This window comes from Parambassis ranga, unplaced genomic scaffold (genome assembly GCF_900634625.1).
Source record: "Parambassis ranga unplaced genomic scaffold, fParRan2.1 scaffold_24_arrow_ctg1, whole genome shotgun sequence".
NCBI classification, from domain to species: Eukaryota; Metazoa; Chordata; class Actinopteri; family Ambassidae; genus Parambassis; species Parambassis ranga.
In genome coordinates this window covers 585,188-595,671 of record NW_021144797.1, presented here as the reverse complement: position 1 = coordinate 595,671, position 10,484 = coordinate 585,188, and positions in this window count along the sequence as shown.

The window sequence follows — 10,484 nt, the reverse complement described above, 5'->3', positions numbered from 1 at the left end:
GCTCTGTTCTCCACCATCGACGCCTCCACCACCAACACAGTTGCAGAGAATGGATGCTGCACCCTCCTGCTCCCGTTCTCCAACTGCAGATGTATGTATTTTGCATCTTCCACTCGATTAGTCATGAAATTCTCCTCAGTTTAACAGATCTTAGTACATTCTGTCTCATTCACTGACTGAAGTGAATGAGACAGAATGTACTCCTCACTTCTTAATTGCATAGTTTATTTAGCTTGCATTGTTTCCATCTTGACAGACATTCCGTCATGGTTTTGGTTATTTACATGTACACAATATGCACAACAGCAGTTAAAGTTACATGTGACTTATTTGCTCTCAGATGCTTGAAACACCTCCACCCACCAAACCGTTTTGGCCGTCCCCATCACACTGTTCAGCTTAAATCTCCCATATTTTAATAAGTTTGTTCACTGTATTATTATTCCATCTGTTTAAAATATATATTAAATGAATCTTTTCCCTTCTTTCAGAAATCAACTGAGGTTATGAGGACGATGGCATGTGCCTCAGAGGCTGCCACACCAAGTCGCACAAGTAAGTGTTATAGGTTATACTGTATGTGTGGATGCTCTCATTCTTGGCGGTCTTCAAAACACCATCCTTAAGTCCAGTTGCCTCAATTCTAAACTCTTGTAAATATTATAGGACTATTATAATTTCATGTCAACATGTCGATCTCAACCAACAAGACATTTTTCTCTTATTCAAATGTTCCTTCTGTACAGCGACTGTCTGGATAATGGGGGACAGCTACATCCGACGTGGTGGCGAGAGAGCTGCAGCCACAGTGGGAAACGCCCTTGGGGTCAACAGGACCACCATCTACTGGCTTGGGTGTGGTGGTCTCCGGTGGAGTGATTTCCTCCCCTTCTTCTCCAGGTCCCTACGAGGAAGAGCAGTTCCAGACGTCCTCCTCATCCACTGTGGCGGGTCTTAAGTGTCAGGCTTGTCGCAGCGATGAAGGAGGACCTGCACCGCCTCCGCCTGCAGCATCCAGCTATGAAAATCATCTTCTCTGGGCTCAATCAGAGGTGCAGGTGGAGGGGTGTTGCCAATCCTGGTAACATAGACAAGGCCCGCAGGTTCGTGAACAGTGTTATGGCTGCATATGTCTGTTCAGTTGGTGCACACTTTGTGCATCACACTGACATAAAGTATGACACTCCAGGGCTGTTTTTGCGAGATGGCGTTCATTTAACCGATAGGGGACATGACATTTTTTTAAAGAGTTTCGCCATGGCCATTAAAGCCCAACTTCAACAGCAGGAAGTGTTCTGTCTGACAGTTTGCCTGCAGTTTAACTTGAGTCAAAGGACTTTCAGGCCTCAAAACAGCCCACAGTGTCATATTTTTTTAGCCATAACGCATTCATTTCTGTTTACCAGCTGTGCTCTTCCTCACTCCCACACTCTCTCCCATTCCCTCTGTCCTTCTCTCATACAACGCTAGCCGTCTTGCTGTCTTGCTGAACAGGAAGCAGACCAAAGGATTCCAGGGACCCAGGCAGCTACACTGTGGAGCAGGAATACCAGCTGGACTTCCTCTTTGGTTCAGGTACGTGTTGTAAATGTGACAGGAGGTTGTTTCATGCTCAAAATGTCCCATACACACAGTAACATTTATTTTCATGTTGACATACTTGTTTATAGGACATGAGGACATGAGGAGTCCCTGAAGATTGATCCAGGCCTCAGAGACCATCAGCAGCTGTTGCTCATAAACAGCCAGTAAGTTTGCAGACTGTCATGGCAGTTGTGATAAATGTGAGACATTTTGTGCTTTTTTGTGTGTCTTTCTAGAAAAACCTGAAGACCAACGAAACCTGAAGTTGGCAAACATCAGGCAGAAAGGATGAGAGCAGAGAACTGGTCTGTGGTCAGCACCAGCAGAACCTCTCCTTTATAGGGCTGTCTTGATAACTGCCTCTCATTTCCACCTGTTGTCTGTTCCATTTGCACAACAGCAGCTGAAACTGATCCACAATCAGTGTTGATCCTAACTGGACAGGCTGATTTCAAAGTGCTGCTTCGGACAGTTTGTCAGTGAGGGTGTCAGTGTCAGACACACTCTGTGTCTTCTAACAACCACACCTGCACATAAAAGCCTGGACTGAGCTATAACTGACTGAGACATTAAGAAGACTTTAAGCTTAATTAGTCACCAATGACCTCCTCATGGCATCGGACCGGGGTCTCGTCTCTGTACTCGTTCTACTGGATCTCAGTGCTGCCTTCGACACCGTAGACCATCGCATCCTGCTACACAGATTGGAACACGAGATCAGGATTACAGGAACAGCACTGCGCTGGTTTAAATCATATTTATCTGACAGATTTCATTTTGTTCACACTAACGATGTGTCTTCCACAGGTACAAGGGTTAACCACGGTGTTCCACAGGGTTCTGTGCTCGGACCGATCCTGTTCACCCTCTACATGCTCCCTCTAGGAAACATCATCCAGAAGCACGGCATAAACTTTCATTGTTATGCTGATGATACCCAGCTGTATTTATCCATGAAGCCTGAAGAAACGGAGCCGCTAGTCAGACTACAGGCGTGTCTAAAGGACATAAGGGACTGGATGTCCTCCAACTTTTTACTATTAAACTCGGACAAGACTGAGGTCATTGTTTTTGGACCGAAACATCTCAGAACTAGTTTATCAGATAATACTTTCTCCCTGGATGGAATTACTCTGGCCTCCAGTACGACTGTGAGGAACCTTGGAGTTATCTTTGATCAAGACATGTCGTTTGTCTCTCATATTAAGCAGGTCTCCAGGACCGCTTTCTTTCACCTGCGTAATATTACTAAGATCAGGAGCATCCTCTCTCAGAGTGATGCTGAAAAGCTCATCCATGCTTTTGTCACTTCAAGACTGGACTACTGCAACTCTTTATTGTCAGGATGTCCACATTACTCCATCAACAGTCTGCAGCTGATCCAGAACGCAGCAGCTAGAGTTCTGACAGGAAGCAGCCAAAGGGATCATATCTCTCCTGTCCTAGCGTCTCTTCACTGGCTCCCAGTGGACTCAAGAATACACTTCAAGATCCTTCTTCTAACCTACAAGGCTCTTCATGGACTTGCTCCATTGTATCTGCAGGACCTGATTGTACCATATGTTCCTAATAGGACACTCAGATCTCTGAGTGCAGGTTTACTAGTAGTTCCTAGGATTCATAGAAGTAGAATGGGAGGACGAGCTTTCAGCTATCAGGCACCGCTATTATGGAACCAGTTACCAATCTGGGTCCGAGAGGCAGACACTGCCTCCACCTTTAAGACTAGACTTAAAACTTTTCTGTTTAGTAAGGCGTACAGTTAGCCTTAGACCTAGTGCGTAGCACAGCTATGCTGCTCTAGGCCTACGTTGTCGGGGGGCACAAACATGATCCACTGAGCAGTTTCCCTCTCACCCTCTAACCTCTCCTTTTCTCTCCTTAGTCTGGCTCACACTGGTCTCAAGACCTGGATGATGACCTGCAGTCCGGCCCGTGAAGTCTCTCTTGCTCTACGTTGTCGGGGGGCACAAACACGATCCTCTGAGCACCCTCTGACCTCTCCTCCACTCTCCTTAGTCTGGATCATACTGGGTAATATTGTCTCATAATCTGTGTTAACTGTCTTCCTTGTAGTTCTGTGCCTCGCTCTCGCTCTCTCTCTTTGCAGGTCTCAAGACCTGCATACTGACCTGCAGTCTCTCCTGTGCTCATCGACTTCACTAGCCCCTGCTGCTCATCTTTACTATCAAATTACTATTCCTACTTATGGACCGACGATATATATAGATATCTATTACAATATAATCACTGTTTCATCTTGCTGTCATGTTTGCTCTGTACTGTATCATGTTTGTATCATGTTTGCTCCTCTCTCTCTCTTTCTCCTTCATCCTCTCTCTCTCTCTCTCTCTCTCTCTCTCCCCCTCATCCTCTCTGACTAGCAGCAGGACTGGTTCCCCCTTAAGTTGACGGGTCCTGCTCAAGGTTTCTTCCTCTTAAAAGGGAGTTTTTCCTTGCCACAGTGCTCTTAGGGGGGTTCCTGTGAAGCGCTTTGAGACAATGTCTGATTGTAATATGCGCTATATAAATAAAACTGAATTGAATTGAATTGAATTAATTAGGCGGGCAGGGCTGTTACCATGGTGACAGGCTGACTCACAGAGGCATACAAAGCAGCCATATTTGTAGTCTTTATCAGACTTTAAGCACTATATCACACAGCCTGTGCTTCTTATAGTCTTATGGTTTTATTCCAGCCTTTCATATGGTAAATTCACAGGCTATTCTTTAAGGTCATGACTTCATACTGTTCTTGTCTTCAGCTGTTTCTTTTTCATATCTGCATAATATTAAGATTTTCTGCTTTTCAAAATAAGAGCTTCATCTTTTCAAATTCTTAACCATGTTTCAGCAAATTAAATTCAGATTAACATTCATTTGATAAACATTCAGTTTGCCATGGATACAGGAAAACATTCACAGGCACCTACAGAGGACCTATACTCTGCTTATTGATCAGACTGTGAACATTACAACTGTCATATTGATCATTCTTCAGCTGTCTGTTATTTTTCCACATTCAAATCACAGCCTGAGCTTCTTATAAGCTTAAGATATTATTCCAGCCTCAGACCCTTCATATGGTATATTTCCAGGCTATTCTTTAAGGCTTCATACTGTTCTTGTCTTTAGCATTCTCTACTTTTCAAAATAAAAGAGCTCCATCCGTGCAGATTGGTCAGCGTGTTTCAGCAATTTAAATTCAGATTGCAGATTCTCAGGGAGACAGGCAAACATACACAGGCACATACAGAGGACATCTATCCTGTTTATTGATCAGACTGTAAACATTATATCTGTCATATTGTTCATCATTCAGGTGTTTATTGCCTTTCCACATTATAAAAATCATACAGCCTGTTCTTGTTATAACCTTAAGGTATTATTCCAGACTCAGACCTTTCATATGGCAAATATTCAGACTATTCTTTAACTGCAGCTCTCCAAGTGTTCTCTTTTCAATTCATTAGGGGTGGAGCGGTTCACTAAATCCACGGTTCGGTTCGTATCACGATTCTGAGGTCACAGCTTTCAGTTTGGTTCGTTTTTTTTAACACTCTGGAAATACCAGATGAGCACAAAATATGTATCCTAATTATCCAACATTTACCATATTTAAGAATCAGTTCAGTGTTTCCCATCATTACATCAGGTCAAGTCAATTTCATTTCTTTTTCCATTTAAGAGAACCTTCCTATAGAACAGGTCTACACCTTGTTAAACCTTATTAAACAAACTGAACAGCTCATGTTATTTATCTTATTTGCACGGCAGCATGTCGTTTCTGTCTACATGGTTGTGTGTTTACATTTCACCACTGCTGTCTGCAGACACACACAGACACGTGTGCGCACATACTCTCACCGTCGGACATGCTAGTTGGATAAACTGAACTCTGCAGCTGTGTCTCATTTCAGGGTCTGCATCCTTCACAGTGCGCATTTTAAGGCCGCTTACGTCACAAAGCTGCGCGAAGGCTGTCCCAATTCGCCAAAAGTCGAAGGGTCCTTCAAATGCGTCCTCCTTTTGCCTGAATTTGGAGGACGCATCGCTACCATCCTTCGTGGCCTTAAATATCCCACAATGCTTTGCGGGCCTACTTTTTGTCCAATAGTACAACGACGGACCAAGCGAGCGGCAGCGGCAGGAGTGCCGAATTCACATTTAAATGTAAGTAAAGAGCAGTAGTTCGAGAGTTTTAAAATGCTAGTAGTGACAGCGGCATTAAAAAAATGAGTTTTATATTTACAAACATGACGTCCTGTTGATACGAGGCGCTGTAAACTAAACGCTTTGATTGAATGTTGTTTCTGGACTGTTTACTGTAGTATAGTATAAAGTATAGTTCACGTGAGGAGCAATATTATCGTTATTATATCAAACGGTCATTCTGCCTGTTGTCATTTTGTTGTAGGAGGAGCAGAGGGAAACAGAAGAAACCTGACAATTGATAATGGAGGAGATGAGACTGGAGAGAGAGGGAGAGGAGAGAGAGGGAGAGGGGGGGAGAGAGGGAGAGGGAGGGAGGGAGAGAGGAGAGAGAGAGAGGGAGAGAGAGAGAGAGGGAGAGAGAGGGAGGGAGAGAGAGAGAGAGAAAGAGCGGACAGACCTCAGCTCATACAGAGGACGGTGGACAGCAGTGATTTTATGTTCTGTGTTATTTAAATGTTACTTATTAAATTGTGTATTAAATCGTTCTTGTCTCTGTGTTCTTAAACTCTTCTAACCTTGTTACATTATGTGTTTCATTACCTATTTATAATTGAAGTAAACTTTTGAACAACTTCTCAGTGACCACAGTAAATCATTTATTGTTCTGTTATGTACAATATTTACAAAGACACAGTTTGAACATTTCTAACTATTTACCAGTGGGCATTATGAAAATGTACAGTTTATTATTTATAAAGATCAGCTGAAAATACTATTCACAAAGAACATATATATAAATGTTTGGCTGAGCAGGAGTCCTTGGTGCTGCTGGACTGGATGATGCCACGGTGAAGACCTTGGAGTCCTCTGGCTGTGAGTGGGACATCTGGGGGAGGGGGGTGTCTGTCTCCTCTGTCCACCACATCGTCCATCAGGGTTTGAAGAGCTGACGATCGGCGGCTGCCATGTTACTAAAGATGTTTTTAAAAAGGGCAAAAATAAAAATAATAACTTCCACAGAGCGGTTTCCAAAACAGCTTAAAATATGAAAAGCTATAAAATATGTATCCTCACCCTCCAAAGGGGATGATGGTCAGTACACCTCCTCCAGGACAGACAGCTGGTCCTGCAGGGAGCCCCACTCTCCTCCACCCAGCAGTAACTCTCTGGTGCAGTGACAGACCTGATGCTTAATGACACATTAAAGCAGTGCTTTCAGGGTTATTTGCAGGGTTCTTACACATTTAGCTATTTAATGTAAAGTATTAAAATTACAAACAGACCCTGTATCAAGTCTAACAATTGAATAAAATATAAATGACATTTAACCCTCAGGCGTCACTTTAATTTACTACCCTTTTGTGTCATTAGGGGACAAAAACGTCCACTTCCAAAAAACTGCTATAAAAAATTAACAGATTAATATTTTTTCTTACTTTTTTCTGCATAAATATGTTAAACAACTTCAGCCCTGCTCAAAACTACCAAACATTAAATCATTTTGAGGAACTTAACCCTTTAAATGCCAGTTTGATTACTTGATGTCACAATATTTTTTTTATGAAGAAAACACAAAAAATTAGTTATTTTCCACAAAACAAAAGTTAGATGGCTGAGGCATTATTTTTAAATCTGTCATGGATAGGTCAAAGATTAGCCAAAATATTGAGTTTGATGCATTATTAGTTTTTGTGTAGCAGCAGTTTTAAAATTTACTACCCTTTTGTGTCATTAGGGGACAAAAACATCCACTTCCAAAAAACTGCTATAAAAACTTAACAGATTAATATTTTTTCCCACTTTTTTCTGCATAAACATGTTTAACAACTTCAGCCCTGCTCAAAACTACCAAACATTAAATCATTTTGAGGAATTTAATGGCTGATTTTAGTGGTGAACAGTAGAAAATGTCAAATTTAACTATTTTTTTCAAAAATGAAACCCTTACATCAAGAAATGCATGGTTATATGTTGTTATAGTTATGATATTAAAAAATGTAGTATTATAATAGGAGTTAATGGGACCTAAGTGGAAAATACCATTTTAAACTGCTGCTACACAAAAACTAATAATGCATCAAACTCAATATTTTGGCTAAACTTTGACCTATCCATGACAGATATAAAAATAATGCCTCAGCCACCTAACTTTTGTTTTGTGGAAAATAACTCATTTTTTGTGTTTTCTTCATAAAAAAATTACTGTGACATCAAGTAATCAAACTGGCATTTAAAGGGTTAACCCATTATATTCCTATGCATAAAATCTTTGTGTTTTGGATTGTGTTCAGTAGGCTGTTTTAAGTGTGTGTGCATGTGTTTGTACACGTGTGTATGTGTCCATGTGTGTGCATATGTGTGTGTGTGTGGTGTGGTGTGTGTGTGTGTGCATGCATCTGTGTGCTGTTTCATGTGTGTATGTATTATGGGTGTTGCCGCTTGAGTGACAGGCATATCACAGTGTGAGTTTCCTGCTTCCACGATCGCCCGCCCCCCTAAACCCCGCTCGTGCTCCCCCTCTTTGTCCATATTTGGAGTTTTGGTGGACGTGACGCTGCCAACATGGCGGCGGTCATCAACGTCCTGGAACCTCCCACCGAGCCTCAGAACGGCTCTTCAGAAACAAACGGGTGACGTCACGGAAGCTCTGTCCATAGTTTTTACTGTCAATGGGGTGCACACACACCTGCAGTCTGCCCACAGTTACTGACGTAGCCACTCCATCACACCCCAGCTGACATATGACCGCACCAGGTGGCTGCTGCTATGACAGATGGTGGTTGTCAGCATTCCTCGTTAGTATAGTGGATAGTATCTCCGCCTGTCACGTGGAAGACCGGGGTTCGATTCCCCGACGGGGAGAAAGACTTTTACCAGCAGATAGGATGATACTGACCCTGTACATTGCTGCTGCAATAGAAAACATTTCCCAGTTTGGGATAAAGAAAGTATTTGTTCTGTTCTGTTCTGTTCGTCTTGTGTCTTGTGAGCTTTAGATTATATTATTTCTTGGGCTCTGTGCTCTAAGTGTCTTAAAAATATGTGGTTTCCTTTATTTACAGTGGTGCATGTCATGTGACTTTACTTATGCAACATGTATGATAATGTTCTGTCTCCTCTCATTTCCAGACGTGCAGCCAAAAACATGTGCAGTGATGATATGTGACGGTATCATCATGGTCTCAGAGAGAAGAGCTGAGTGTGTCTGTTCTGATCTTTGTTGTGTCTCTTCTCCCCTGTAGTTTCTGCTTGTTGCTCCGTCACACGTCCTCTGCTGGTGAGCCGCGTCATTACACACAACCGTTAGTTAGTATAATATGGATATACATTTATACACAAAAATGCAATTTCCCCATTGTGGGACTAATAAAGGTTTCTTAATCTTAATCTTAAGACTGTCTGGAGGACACACAGAGTGGACATGGGTCACAGAGTGCTGTTTTATTCAGTCCCAGAGGAGGCTTCTCAGATGGATCGTCACAGTTTGTTAAAGGGGAAAACATAAAGATAAGTATTTTATATTAAAAGTTATTCACCAGATCACTTACACAGAACTGTGCAATGATGCAATTGTTTGTTTTGTCTTTGCTGAACAGGAAGCTGACCAGATTGAATCATTTGACTTTTTCTGCTACAGAAAAGTTTTTCAACTGTAATTTTACAGCTACAGATCCTGCAGAATCAAATCACTGAAGCCGCTTCCGGCGGGGCCTCGCGGTAGCAGCCACCCAGAGAAGCTCCGCACACCGCGGGTGTATTAAGTTGTTTTTCGTAATTTATTCCTACTCTAAACACTCTACTTCGTACTAAATCGAAGTATAAGCGGTCAGGCACTGCAATAATGCGTCTTTTTCGGACTTTCTTCGTGGTCTTCATCGCTTTTGGAGCACTTTTATCATGCCGCGTCTCGGCCGTGACGGAAACACGCCAGGGCTCCATTGTTTACACCAGGGATCAGCTGATGAATCTCCAGCACAGCGGGATGTATGGCCAGCGACACGAAATCCCCAAAGAACTAAGAAGGAAACAATGCGGAAGCAGAGGGGGCAAAAGAAGACAGCTGAGGAAAAGAAGATACAAGCCGTATCTTCCTTCTATCGTCATGGGTAATGTTAGATCACTGGGTAATAAGATGGAAGAGTTAACATCTCTCACAAAGAGCGAGTGTGTGTTTTGTGAGGCGTCTGTAATGTGCTTTACAGAGACGTGGCTGCACGCAAACATACCGGACTCTACCGTGAGTTTAGCCGGCTTTCAGTTGGTATGGGCGGACAGGAACTGCACCGACAGCGGCAGGAAGAAAGGAGGGGGACTTGCGCTCTACGTGAACAACCGGTGGTGCAGCCCGGGACACGTTACGGTAAAGGAGCGTGTGTGCAGCCCGGACATTGAACTGCTAGCGGTGAGTCTACGTCCATATTATTTGCCCAGAGAGTTCTCTCACGCCATTGTACTCGTTGTTTACATTGCTCCCTCGGCTGAGGCGTCGCGGGCTACTGACGTCATCAGCTCTGTGACCGCGAGCACCCAGCACCCTAATGCCTTCATAGCGATTTCTGGCGATTTTAACCATGTTAATCTGAAATCAACTCTGCCCACTTTCAAGCAGTTTGTGGACTGTAAAACAAGAGAAAATAAAAATCTAGATTTACTGTATGCTTATGTTAAAGAGGCATACAGCTCCATAGCTCTCCCTCCCTTGGGCAGATCAGACCATAGCCTAGTCCACCTCAAACCCCAGTATA